This window comes from Pinus tabuliformis, chromosome 2_1, assembly GCF_031772625.1.
Source record: "Pinus tabuliformis cultivar Carrire ecotype Pingquan chromosome 2_1, CPIR1, whole genome shotgun sequence".
NCBI classification, from domain to species: Eukaryota; Viridiplantae; Streptophyta; class Pinopsida; order Pinales; family Pinaceae; genus Pinus; species Pinus tabuliformis.
In genome coordinates, this window is record NC_142299.1 from 83355267 (window position 1) to 83368598 (window position 13332).

A 13332-nucleotide genomic window follows, 5' to 3' on the forward strand; every position below is an offset into this window, starting at 1 on the left:
TTAAGTGTAAATAGAAGTGAATGATCAAGCATGAAAACAATGAGTGGAAGATTCAGAAAACATGAAAACAAGCATGTGTGTGAAGTAGTTCGCTGCAACGACGACCGTAAGTGCAGAAACAGTGTCATGAATGCAACAGCAGTGAGATGCAATGGAAAACTTGAAACAATGCTTCTACAAGCTAACATGCATTAAAATGACAACGGTCGTTCAACAAAACCAAGCAAACAACATTCAGACAAAGCGAAATACAAAAAGAAACATAAAAGCAGCAAACAACATGAAAAGTAGACTTACCCAGAAAAAGTTGAGTTGAATGTGCCGAAGACTCCTAGATGCGATGTGGGATGTCAGAGCTCCATGGTCGATGTGAGGAATGAGCTCTGTAGCATCAAATAAATAAGTTTCATAAGGATGAGGTTTATGATGCACATGCCACAAATCTAGAAAAGAGTGACACTTGGAGGGAAGTTTCTAAACAGTCTTTGCATGTAACCTCCAGCTCCTAAAAATACATCCCTAAAACCTAGGGATGCTTTTTTTATTTTTATTTTTTTTCTCTTTTTCAGGAAAAGCAGCGCATGCATGAAAATTAGGATTACTCAGTTTTGGAGGGAACTAGTCAACCTGAAAGCAGATGAAGTAGTCTACAAGCCTGGGGATGTGATTTCTATAGTTTCTGGGTTGAGCAAGAATGGATGTCCCTCATGCATTGTGCAATTTCTTGATTGAAGCCCTGACTATCAGTGAAAATTGTGCAATTTTTGAGATGAAGCCTAGTGCTGGGATGGATTGTGTAGTTTTCAGAGGGAAGGATACCTGGCTGGATTGCACATTTCTACAGCCCAACATGATTGCACAATTTCTGGAGGGAAGGTTGGTTCCCCTCTAAAATTGTGCAATTTTCTGAGTGAGCATCTCACCGAGGAAACTGCTTAAGTCTAGAATGACAACCTATGGTTGGAGACAAACAAGTTGACATGCACAGGCTGGCAGGCCACTGAAACTCAGTTGAAGCCTATGTACTTGAATAGTACAAGACATGGTGCTAAGTATGGTTGGTAGGGAGGCTCCGAAACAAAGCTAAGGTAAAATTTTGGAAGATGGTTGTAGTCGCTACAATAGGTTCTTTGGAGACGTGCCCTCCCACCCAAGACTATGTAGGAACCTACTACTTCATCAACAATCAACATCAAAGTTATGGGTCAACCACACAAAATCCTTGTCATGAAGTCCATTTACTAGGCCACACACTATTAGAATCACAGTTGGTCACAAGCATTATAGGGTATCTCTATCATTAGATCTTTTTTTTCATGGTTATGGGTTATCCACAAACCCACACTTCATCGAATTCCATTTTCTAGGTCACACATTGATAGTATCACAGTTGTTCACAAGCGTTACATGGTATCTCTATCTTCGAATCTTCATTTGTCATGGTTATGGGTCATACATAAACCCACACTTCATTGAAGTCCATTGGCTAGGTCACACACTATCAGTATCACAGTTGGTCACAAGCATTACAGGGTATCTCTATCCTTGGATCTTCGTTCATCATGGTTTTGGGTTAACCACACAAAACCCTTCTCTTCAGTGTCTCTTCATATTTAAAAAATGCTTCGTAGGAAGGAACTTCACGCAATAGGGACCATTTCTTCTTAAGGAGGAATGATCTGAATGGAAAATGGAATCCACCCATGGAATTTACCGATGGTATTGTAAGTGGCATCCACCCATGGTATTGTAAGTGGCATCCACCCATGGTATTGTGACATCCACCCATGGTATTCATTCACCCATGGAATTTACCTATGGTATTGTAACCAAAAAAGGCTATAAATAGCAAGTCACATTTTGTAAAAGGATAGATGGTCCGCCTCAATGTAGCCTTTATAATTATTATTTGTTTTAATAAGAAAGTTTCTTTGTGGTTTTGTTATTCTATATTATCCTCTTTTCTCCAAGAATTTCAAATTTTCAGAGCTTGGGGGCCTCCTCCCAAGTTTTGGATTAGTGGTATGATATACTTCATCTTCCTCCTCTTCCACCCATAGGGGTAAGTCATGCTCGAGGGATGGTTGAGTAGGAGGGTACAATACCAATGGCTTTGACGAATGCCCATTCTTAATGGTCATGTTTCCAGCTCTAAAATGTATTTAAGCTTCAGAAATGGCTAGTGATGGTCTTCCAAGGATTTGAGGATAGGTATTGAATTTGGTTTTGGGTTGGAGAACTAGAAATTCAGCAGGATACTCCCAGGAATCAATAGAGGCCATTAGATCCTCAACAACTCCCTTCGGAGCCACTGTGGACCTATCTGCAAGGTGCAACACTATTTTGGTATTTTTGAAAGATCCTTAGAAGTTCAACTTGAACATAGTTTTCTTAGTCGCGACATTGATGGCAACCCCTAGACCAATCAAGGTGTGGGGGACAATGATTCCATCAATGTGCACATATACCACAGGACTTCTAGGGTCTAGATACTTTGGTAAAATCTCCCCAACATTAGATTAGATAATTGACCAATGACATTAATGGTAGGGATGTCTTTCTTTCTTCTCCCAGGTTGTTTGAAGAATTTCTCCTTTATAAGCTTGTTGTAGATGGGAACATCCTTGATAGCTTGGAGGACTAGGATTTTAACACACAAATTTTTCAACTCTCCCAGAAGTTCAGTCTCTTCTGGGGTGTGCTTGTTAGAATGGATCAATATTTCAGGTTAAGGAGGTGGATTGGCTTTAGGAGCACTTTCTTCCTTTTCCTCTTTAAGCTCCTTAGGTGGATATGGAGGTTGGTTATCTGGGAGCACTCTTCTAGACCTGAGGTTGATTTCTTGAATCTCCACACCATAGGTAGGGTATGATGTCTTTTCATTATAGACCTATTGTACCTTCTTTTTGTTAAGGTTTGGATTTGTTTGAGCAGGCATCTAGGGTTACTTAGGTGGAGCAAGATGAATGAGTTGTAGTTGAGATGGAGGTGGAGGCAATAAAGAAGGGGGTTTCTTGAATTCATGCCTCCAACCTTGTGATGGGGTATTCCACTGAGGATGTGTAGAAGCATATGGATGAAATGGTTGATTGGCAGGTTAGGGTGGATACTAAGGTGAAAAGGGCCAATGAGAAGGTGTGGACCATGAAGGATGAGTAGGATAATACCAAGGGGGAAAGGGTGCATCATGGTTGGGATGGTAATAGGAATAGGATGTACCTTGCATGCCCTCCTGGTATGGTCGAGGTCCTTGAGGTATCCTTTAATTGATGTAACATAGTTGTTTAGCCCCACCTTCTGCCCCTTGGTATATAGCTTTCAATCCAGGCAAGGAAGGGCACTTATCTGTGGAATGGTTTTCCTCATAGACTAAACAAATATCTATAACGTTTAATGGACATTCATTTATGGGGTGCCTTCTAGTGCATTTAGGGAAAAAGATAGCTAAGGCTCTCTCTGCTTCCTCTTGCTTCCTCTTGACTTGCATGGTGTCCATTTTCAGAGCAAAGGTGTGCAACATTTCACTTTTAAAGTCCTCCAACATGTTTCCAATTTCATTCTTGATAGATGTGTTGGAGGAAGAGGAACTAGCTAGAGCTTGACTAGACCTACCCTTCTTCCTAACAACCCTAGAATGGTTTTTGAATATTGTCTTGATGTTTTCATAGGATATATGATAAATGTCCCCTCTAGACAACATGTTTAGGGTTTCCAATATGTCCTCCCTGATTCCTCTAAGAAGGACTAACTTGAGTGATTTAGGATCAAGGGTGCATTTGGCCCTTTTACAGCTGAGCTAGAACCTTTCCTCATAGTCTTCCAGGGATTCATCTGGTCCAAGAGTCATCCTAAATATTTCCTCTTTGGTGTCCTTGGACCTACAATAGTCCCTATACTTGTTGTTAAAGGATTGTTTCATTTGAGCCCAGGTAGTGATGTTATCCCTAGGTAGACCCATGAACCAATGTAAGGCTACATCCTTAAGGGTGGATGGGAACAAATTCAACGTCTGGTCATTAGATGTATAATCATAAGTTCTATACACAATAGAAAACTCAAACAAAAAGGTATCAAGGTCGTATGAGGTTAAGCCATGGAAGTGAGGAAGGGCAGAAGGGCTTATATTTTTCTTTCTATCATCTCCATTAGTTTCTTTGATGGGAAAAACACCCTCATTTCTATTTTTAGCCATGGTGTGGGTATGTGGAATGGTTACTTCTTCTTCTTCTTCTTCCCAAATAGGATCTTCAAAGATCTCAAGTTGTTCACCTAAGGGGTCCTCTAACTCCCCTCTGTTATATACATATTTGGGCACTGCAACCCCAATCACATATGTCCATAAACCAAGGGCTTCTAAGTCCCTAAAAGTGTTGTCTCATGCCCTAAAGGAACAAGGTCAGCTGATTACATCATCTCCTAGAATTTCTCCACAGAAAACTGCTCAGAACTGGTCAAAAATGGACCATACAAACTGCTCAGTGCTAAGGGTGCGATGCATCTCACCTGCTCAGTTCAAAAAGTGCGATGCATACTGGAAATCCCTTTTGTTGGGTGCGATGGGAAAGAGTAGACAAATGGCAAAGACAGTTTGCAAGGTGGATGATCATGGAATCTTCTAGAAACTTCTCCTGTGACACTTGCCTCTCTAAATTCACCCAGGGATGAGTAAGAGATCATCAATCTCCAAGTGGAATCAAGAACTATTAGAGAGAAGACACTAATCAAAATCCCAGAAGTTTACTCACCACCTTTCAATCATCTATATATGGATCCCTCATCCCAGATATCCAGAGGCTGGAATCTTGTATCTTGTAAGGAAGTGTTGTTGGTTTCTTGGTGGAATTTCATAGTGTTGGGTGATCTAAGCTTTTCATGAGGTGAAGAAGGGCTTTCATGCTGGGAGGATGACGCTGGGTCAGATCAATTGGTTGTAATCCTCTCTTCTAATCTCTATATCAATAAAGCTATTCAATTTTTCCTCCACATTCTTGTATGTTTGATGATATATGCATTTGTGTGGTCAATATATATCTGGTCCTATATTGTTTATGATTGTAGATCTCTGCACTTTGGAGGTATTATGCTGCTTTGACTTTACAGGTACTCATTGAAGCAGAGTGGTCAAGGAAGGAGTGGCAAAGACCTGTCAGAGAGGAGAAGGAACAAGCAAGGAACCGAGCGAAAGATCAAGGTTGGTATTCTTTGCTCCTCTCCTATCTACTTCTTGTAAAGGAAAATAAGAGTAACTTTAATCTGTTTGTTTCTAAGATAGCTACCCATCTTAGTGGGACTAGCAGTTCTGCATAGACACTAGATTTCTCGATAACAAAATGGCAACTCTGTTGGGGAGCGAATAGCTTGTTTGCTTGTCTATATTTGTTTGCTTTATAAACTTACAGATGGAGCCCGAAGTCAAGCCAGCTAGCCTTCAAACTACATTTTCTATGCAAGTGCAAAGTAGATCAATGCTGCTTCATTATATCTCCGGGTTTTGTTTATGAACTGAACAATTGATTTGCAAATATCTTAATTGCCCTGGTGGTGGCTCAAGTAGCCTCATTAGATCAGCCCCTGTGATTTGCATTTACTGACTATCATTTGCTCGGCCTAAACCCCTGAACTGAGCTACAAACTGTGACCAGAACCAAGTTGAAGTCTCGTCCCTGGACCATCGCACCTTCTCCTCTTGGGAAACTGGATGCATCGCACCTCCTGTGTGTAGTAGGTGCGCTGCATCGCTTTTTCCCTATGTTACATGTGCGATGATCAGATAAGACCTCTTCTACTTCCAGATTTTGGTTTTTTGTTCACTCTCTTCAGCTTTATTCAGGAGTTTTGTTGTCTGTGATCAATATACCTTTGTGGAAACTCCCTTCCTTTTCATGAGTTAGCCTCCATAGTACAAAGAATTGTGAATGTTTTTATGTATTGTGTGCCATTTACAGTTCTCTTTTACAAAGAAGTAGCATAATCAAACTATCATCTTTTGATTTGAAAGTGTCGCAAGTGTCGTTTTCAGTCAAATAAAATAATCCCACTGTTCTTGATGGCCGATTACACTGTTACTCTTGCACTTGATTTGAATTAATAGTTTTTCAAGTGTCGAAAGTAGTTTTCAATTCAAAATCGCAAAGTGTCATCATTATCTTCCTTTCGTCTTTTGAAAAGAAAATCGTTAGTACTGTCACTTGAAACGATTCAAATTTGTACTTAGTATTCTTTCTGTCATTCACACATTAAGAAAGCGAAAAACAAATACATGCATGTGCATCTGCATTTAGACTGCTTGTTGATCTAGGACAGTGCATCTAGTGTGTGCTCTCTGCTCTATGTTGAAATAATTCTGCTTCTCTTTCCTTAGTAGCTAGGATTTTCATTGCAAAAAGAAGAGTAAACGATTGTTTATCACCTTAGATTGCATTTTAGGAATTGTATATCTACGTCACGCAGTGAACCTGAAAGGCAAACTTCTTAAGAAAGATCAACCGTAAAACAAATTCAATGAACATAAAAACGCTTTGGAACCTAATGCAAAACATTTGGAATTAATGACGAAGAAAGCAACAGAGGCTGGCAAGTTTCAGTTGAATCAACACAATCTTGCCTAGTAGCTCTTACTGCTCCATTCATTAGAGAACCAGTCCCATATCCAATAGCAGAGACAGAGATAGCTAGAGCAGCCGGATCGGTACCCATACCCGCTGATAGTGATCGAGATGAAGAGCCAGCATCCCTTCCATCAAAGCTTGTAGTATCGGTGAATCTATAAAATATTAACTTATACCTTATGGCCATTTCGAGATCCATTATATAGAGAGCTTAGTGATCCAGACCTTCGTGATCGATACCCAGTCCTGTCTATAAATACAATAGCTTACCCACTACCGTCTTGACCAATACCTAAGCCACCTAAGCCAGCACCTCGCCCCTCCAGCCTAAGCTTAGAATTCTAGGCTAGAGACATATTCCAGCATCGTAAAGCCTGGTAACTATCGATTTCATCATAGGTTGGGTGATTCTTCCTCTTTGAGATGACAAGTGCCTATACGGACTTGTGCTCCCATGTACCATCAAGTATATATTGGGAGACCACAATAGGCTATATCCTTTATCCTTAGGAAGCTGTGTCTACCACCCTATCGATCGCAATGCACTGAACACAGCATTCGGGAAGATTGACTGCCGTACCGTAAAAAGTATTCTACAATTTTGCGATTGGTTTGGTAATCCCTCTATCTAGATTTCCAGAGTAGTCTCTTTCGTTCCTTTTCAGACTCCTTAAAGGAAAAGGTCCATCTGAGCACTTGTCACTTCAGGCTCATTAAAAACCGAAGGCAACCAGAGTCATCTTTAGCTTTTTCTCGACTCTTAAAAATTGAAAAAGCAAGTTGTGTCAAAGCATATAAAATTTATTTTAATCGGAATAACGTCACTGTTCCCTCATTGGTATTAGGTTGAGAAAAGTGGAGTCTACCAACCAAGGATTTCCCCTTGAAGGAAATCCTAGTCCTTTCTCCTCTTGGGGAGATGTTGGTGCACCTCATATGGCCACATTGTCCCTCCTAGGACTAACAATCAGCTTGCCAATATGGCTTTTCTCGACTTCTGTCGTTCAAACCACCATGATTCCTGAGCAATCAAATCAGCAACTAAATGATACTAGAGTTACCTCCCAACCTTCTACTTCGCTTGTTTCTCCCTCCCCTCCTTCCTCTTCACTTGGTAAAGCTAATAAAGCTAAAGGCCAAGAAACTAAGAAGAAGAAGAAAGGGAAGGAGAAAGAGAAGAAGAAGAAGGAGCCAAAGGCGAAAAGCGGCAATCGTGCATCGTCTAGCGAAAATCCACACACTGCACCGTCCAAGTCTAAATCTCCATGTGTCATTTGAAAAGGAGACCACTATCATCGAGATTGTCCTTGCATCCCTCAGATCTTAAGGGACTGGTCTCCTCGTTTGCACAATCTGGTGTCATCAACCTCTGATGATCATGTTGAGAATACACCGCCAAGTAGTGAAAACGAAGTCTCTGGACAGAAGGAAAATGTAAATTTCCTTGCAAACTGTGTGAAGCCAATCATGCCGTCCACCATTGTCCCTTCTTGGACGAAGCTAAAAGAGGCTTGGATAACTTTCCTGCTTCATCGCTATGGCTTCCTCCTGGGTACAAGAAACTCTTGTTGAGTCCATCGCTAGTTGAAAATCTGTCTGACACAACTTTGTGCTTGGTCGAAGCGTCTATCATTGAACATAAACCCTCTGAATCCATACTAGACGAAAGTCAAAAGGTTGAGGCGGCAGTTGACCCGGTCTTGTCTTCGGAAGGTCCATCTTCAGATGATACAGTCACCGAAGAGAATGAGAACGACACCGTTCAAATTCTTTTCGTAAACACAGACTCCGATGAGCATGGGGGCAATCTACCCGTTCCTTTACCACAGGAAGGAAGTTCGTCAGAGTCATATCCGACTATTTATTCGGTCCCACCTCCAAGCAACCTAGTCGTTTCCTTCGATTGGAATCTACTAGGCAGACCCCGTTTACCGTCTAATGTACCATTTCGAATCATTGTTCAAACTTACAGAATGGTCATGGTCGGTACCATCATAGATGAAGGGGCTTCTGTGAGTATCCTTTCCTCAACTGCTTGGAAAGTGATTAGTTTGCCATCGCTTCTGCCTGAGATGCGAAATATGACAAGCTTCGACAAAGGAACCAGTCAACCATTGGGGATCCTTCCAAGTTTGCCTATAACTTTGAGAGGGAAAACTATTTATCTGAACGTAATGGTAGTCCAAGGACCTTTAGATTATAATCTACTCCTTGGTCGTGACTATATTTATAGCATGGGAGCCATCATCTCCTCACTCTTTCGAGTAATGTGTTTTCCGCATGAAGGCCTAGTGGTCCAGCTCGTAGACCAGCTTTCATTCCCCGACTCACACATAGCTAATAGTCAAATGCCATCCCTAACTGGTCTTTTCATGCAAGGAATGTCTCATCAATATCCAGTCCATCCGCTTGAAGAATGTGAGTAATTCGGTGGCCATGACTGAAACCCAGGGGGCATGCACCCTGGTCTGCTCCGACAGGAAAACCTTGGGTATAGGGTAAAGTTTCCACGAATGATATATGACTAGTTTGACACACCTGTCCATATAGGAAAATGGGATTAGACTGGAATAAGATTCCCTCGTCAAAGTTATGTGAGTGGAGGTGTCTGCGCCATTCACCTTTGTCTATTTCAATAGACATCGCCAAGAAAGTGTTTTGTCTGCGACGCGGATGGAGCAAACTTGCAAATGTGAGAACTTTCATATGGTAACCTGGAAACTCTACTTCGATATACCTGGGGGCATGCAAACCTTTCTGCATGCAAGTAAAGAACGACCATTTATTTTCTTAGTTTGTAGTTTCTCAACCCTTTAAACTCGTAGGATTGGTCGTTCCTAGCTTACATAAAGAAAGGATTCAGAGCAAAGTTTCGAATGGTGCAAGCTCCTTAAAAATTGAACCTATCAATGAGACATCCCTATTATACGACTGGCACGAGCAGTTTTTATGCGAAGTTCAAGCTCGTTAAAAATTAAACCCAAGCAATGAGCAAACGTTCCCCCTAGAGTTTAAGCTCACTAAAAAATGAACCAACCTCCGGTAAATAACCATTGTGAATGCATTATCATCAGCTTTTGAGCCCTGGTCGTGTTCTTACCATCACCTCCACTCTATTTTAGCCGATCATTTGCCTCCATTTGATTGTTTACCCCTTTTGAGGAATAGCTGTGAAGAGTGATTCTGTTAGCCATCCTTGTGACACTACCGTGATTGGAAAATTCCAAACCTTACCTAGAATTAGCAGCTACCTGAAAATATCACTCGTTCCTCAAAGACAAGTCTCCTTTAAGCTCTTTTCATATTACTCATAAAATATGAAAATATTGCCAAGCAATTGGCCTCTCCAGCTCGTTAAAGCTATTGAAAGTGCTATCCCTCCTCTATATTTTAATCTTTTTGGACCTGAGGGATTATTACACAAAAGGATCGAGCGCTTGTCTTGTTCGGCTCATTAAAACTATCGAAAATTCATCCCTTTTGTATTATTTTACACTTTTTCGGACTTAAGGGATTACATGACGAAAAAGGATTACTGGAGTCTCCTTTCCATCCCTTTTTAGACTCTCTAAAATTGAAAAAGGACTGAGTTGTCTTTGTCATTAAACTCGTTAAAACCAATAGCGACAAACTTGTCCATATAGACAAGAACGAGTTTCATTGTCACTAGGCTCGTTAAAACATAGCGACGGGTTTGCCCGAAGGGAAAATTATAGAACAAGCATATGTTATCCTCCTCAAGCTTGATAAAAATAAAGAGGTACTGGTCAGCAATGACCGGGGAAAATTGGGAAGAAAACTTGAAGAAACTTTATTGGTAGCGAGTCACTCTTGAACATGACACTTTCACTCCATCACCATGATTGAGTCGAGTTGGGTTATTCCGTTCACCAATCATACTACCATTGGTCCACTGTACCATCCATCTTTTGGGTTAACGCTACCAATCCAATTCAATGTCACCAATATGTTCAAGAGAAGTCAATCAAAGAATTCACTAATCCAACCTGTGTCTCACCCGCTGCAATACCTTCACGCTTCATTCTTTCATGACCGCCACCCTGAACACTATATCATCAGATCGTTTTCACCTCCACAAAATCATTTGCTCCATTTCGTGTCGTAGATGTGGGATTCATTAAGGCCCTCCTATGACGAGTCACTTCTTTTCAATGACAACTCATTATCTAGGAAGTTTACCTAAGAACAACCCTTCAGTACTTTGACGCTTGCATGCCTCAATGGCAAGTTTCTCACTTCCGGCGACAGGTTTACATCAATGGCCTTCACCCAAAAGATTTTGCGTGGTTTTCGACGCCAAGTCTCATTTTCACACCACGTGAATTGTACTGTAGTACCTTGTGGGTCATCATCATTATCGGTGATTCCTCTCGTGCCTGTTAACAGCTTACATCATTGGCTGGTAATCAGGTGATGTCCTTCCATGTTCAACTCCAGAACATTTTTCACATGGATCGACTTGTACTTCAGGCGAAGATTGGACGAGTTTGAAGACCCTGGATCTAGTTTCATCCATCCGGGCTGCAATATATTCAGGAAAATAAAGATATCAAATGTACATCATTGCTGCACAGATAATCATCCAAACCAAAGGATGATGGCTCTATCAGAATCATCAGTCTGCCACACAGACGGTTTTCTGTCCTATGTACATGAAAATGAATTTATAAAGTTCAGTATGGGAATGCCTGCCTTAGATAGATCATGAAAATGTTATGAAGATAATGTATTGTATTGTATCTTATTACAGGTCGCCTTCCAGTTCGAAAAACCTCGGATCCTCATGATAAAGCATTTCACCCGACATCAAAAGATTTTCGACCTCATGCTTTAGGGGGCAACTGTTATAGAAATATTTGGGCACTGCAACCCCAATCACATATGTCCATAAACCAAGGGCTTCTAAGTCCCTAAAAGTGTTGTTTCATGCCCTAAAGGAACAAGGTCAGCTGATTACATCATCTCCCAGAAGTTCTCCATAGAAAACTGCTCAGAACTGGTCAAAACTGGACCATACAGACTGCTCAGTGCTAAGGGTGTGATGCATCTCACTTGCTCAGTGCAAAAAGTGTGATGCATACTGGAAAGCCCTTATGTAGGGTGCGATGGGCAAGAGTAGATAAATGGCAGAGACAATTTTCAAGGTGGATGATGAAGGAATCTTCCAGAAACTTCTCCTGTGACACTTGCCTCTCTGAATTCGCCCAGGGATGAGTAAGAGATCATCAATCTCCAAGTGGAATCAAGAAATATCAGAGAGAAGACACTAATCAAAATCCCAAAAGCTGACTCACCCCCTTTCAATCATCTATATATGGATCCCTCATCCCAGAGATCCAGAGGCTGGAATCTTGTATCTTGTAAAGAAGTGATGTTGGTTTCCTGGTGGAATTTCATAGTGTTGGGTGATCTAAACTTTTGATGAGGTGAAGAAGGACTTTCACGCTGGGAGGATGATGTTGGGTCAGATAAATTGGCTATAATCCTCTCTTCTAATCTCTATATCAATAAAGCTATTCATGTTTTCCTCCACATTCTTGTATGTTTGATGATATATGCATTTGTGTGGTCAATATATATCTGGTCCTATATTGTTTATGATTGTAGATCTCTACACTTTGGAGGTATTATGTTGCTTTGACTTTACAGGTACTCATTGAAGTGGAGTGGTCAAGGAAGGAGCGGCAAAGACCTGTCAGAGAGGAGAAGGAACAAGCAAGGAACCAAGTGAAAGATCGAGGTTGGTATTCTTTGCTCCTCTCCTATCTACTTCTCATAAAGGAAAACAAGAGTAACTTTAATCTGTTTGTTTCTAAGATAGCTACCCATCTTAGTGGGACTAGTAGTGCTAGATAGACACTAGATTTCCTGATAACACCCTCCAGTCATAGAGGGAAGTTGAAAGTCACCAAGAAGAGTGAGGGTTGATTATTTGATGGTGTGGTGGTATTTGGGAAGAATTTCCCTACAGTGTCTCTAACTCCTACGAGGCATGAAAGAGTTTTTTTCTTTTTATGTGTTTTTTAAAATCAACTGCAAAATAGAAAGGAAAGGAGGAATAACATCTACCTACCAAATGAAAAACATACAAAAAAGTAGAAATTACATCTACCTAGACACCTCCCTGACAATGGCACCAAGATGTGATGAGCCCCAGTATTACAACAAGAGTGATGCAATTGGGATACCAACTTTACTTTATCAACCAGGGGTTTCGTATAAACTTAGAGGTGACCGTGTTTTATACATTAAATGCATTATTATACTCATACCACCCTCAACTGGGTCACTTAATCATTAGGGTTCCATACCATTCCTCTACTGAACTAACAAGAGTCTAACTACTAAAAATAGAATGTGAAGATTAGTCCTAGTGTAGAGAAATTAAATGTTATTACACTCAGAAGATGGAAGTTGTCAACTTGTAAATGCCATGAAAGGATACAATCTTATGCTAGGTTACAAAAATGAAATCATGTTATCTTGCACTCAATCATCTAGCTATTAGGGTTGCTTGAAAACATCAGATTAATTCATCATTTCATAATTCAAAAGTGCATGCATTTTCTTCCTAATTCACACTTGCAAAGTAAAGAAATTATAATTGCTAGGTTTGAACAAAAAAGGACTAATGCTATTGAATCTTGCAGGAAGGGAAAAGGAGTGAGAGGACTATTCTAGGTGGCATTTATGGTCATGGATT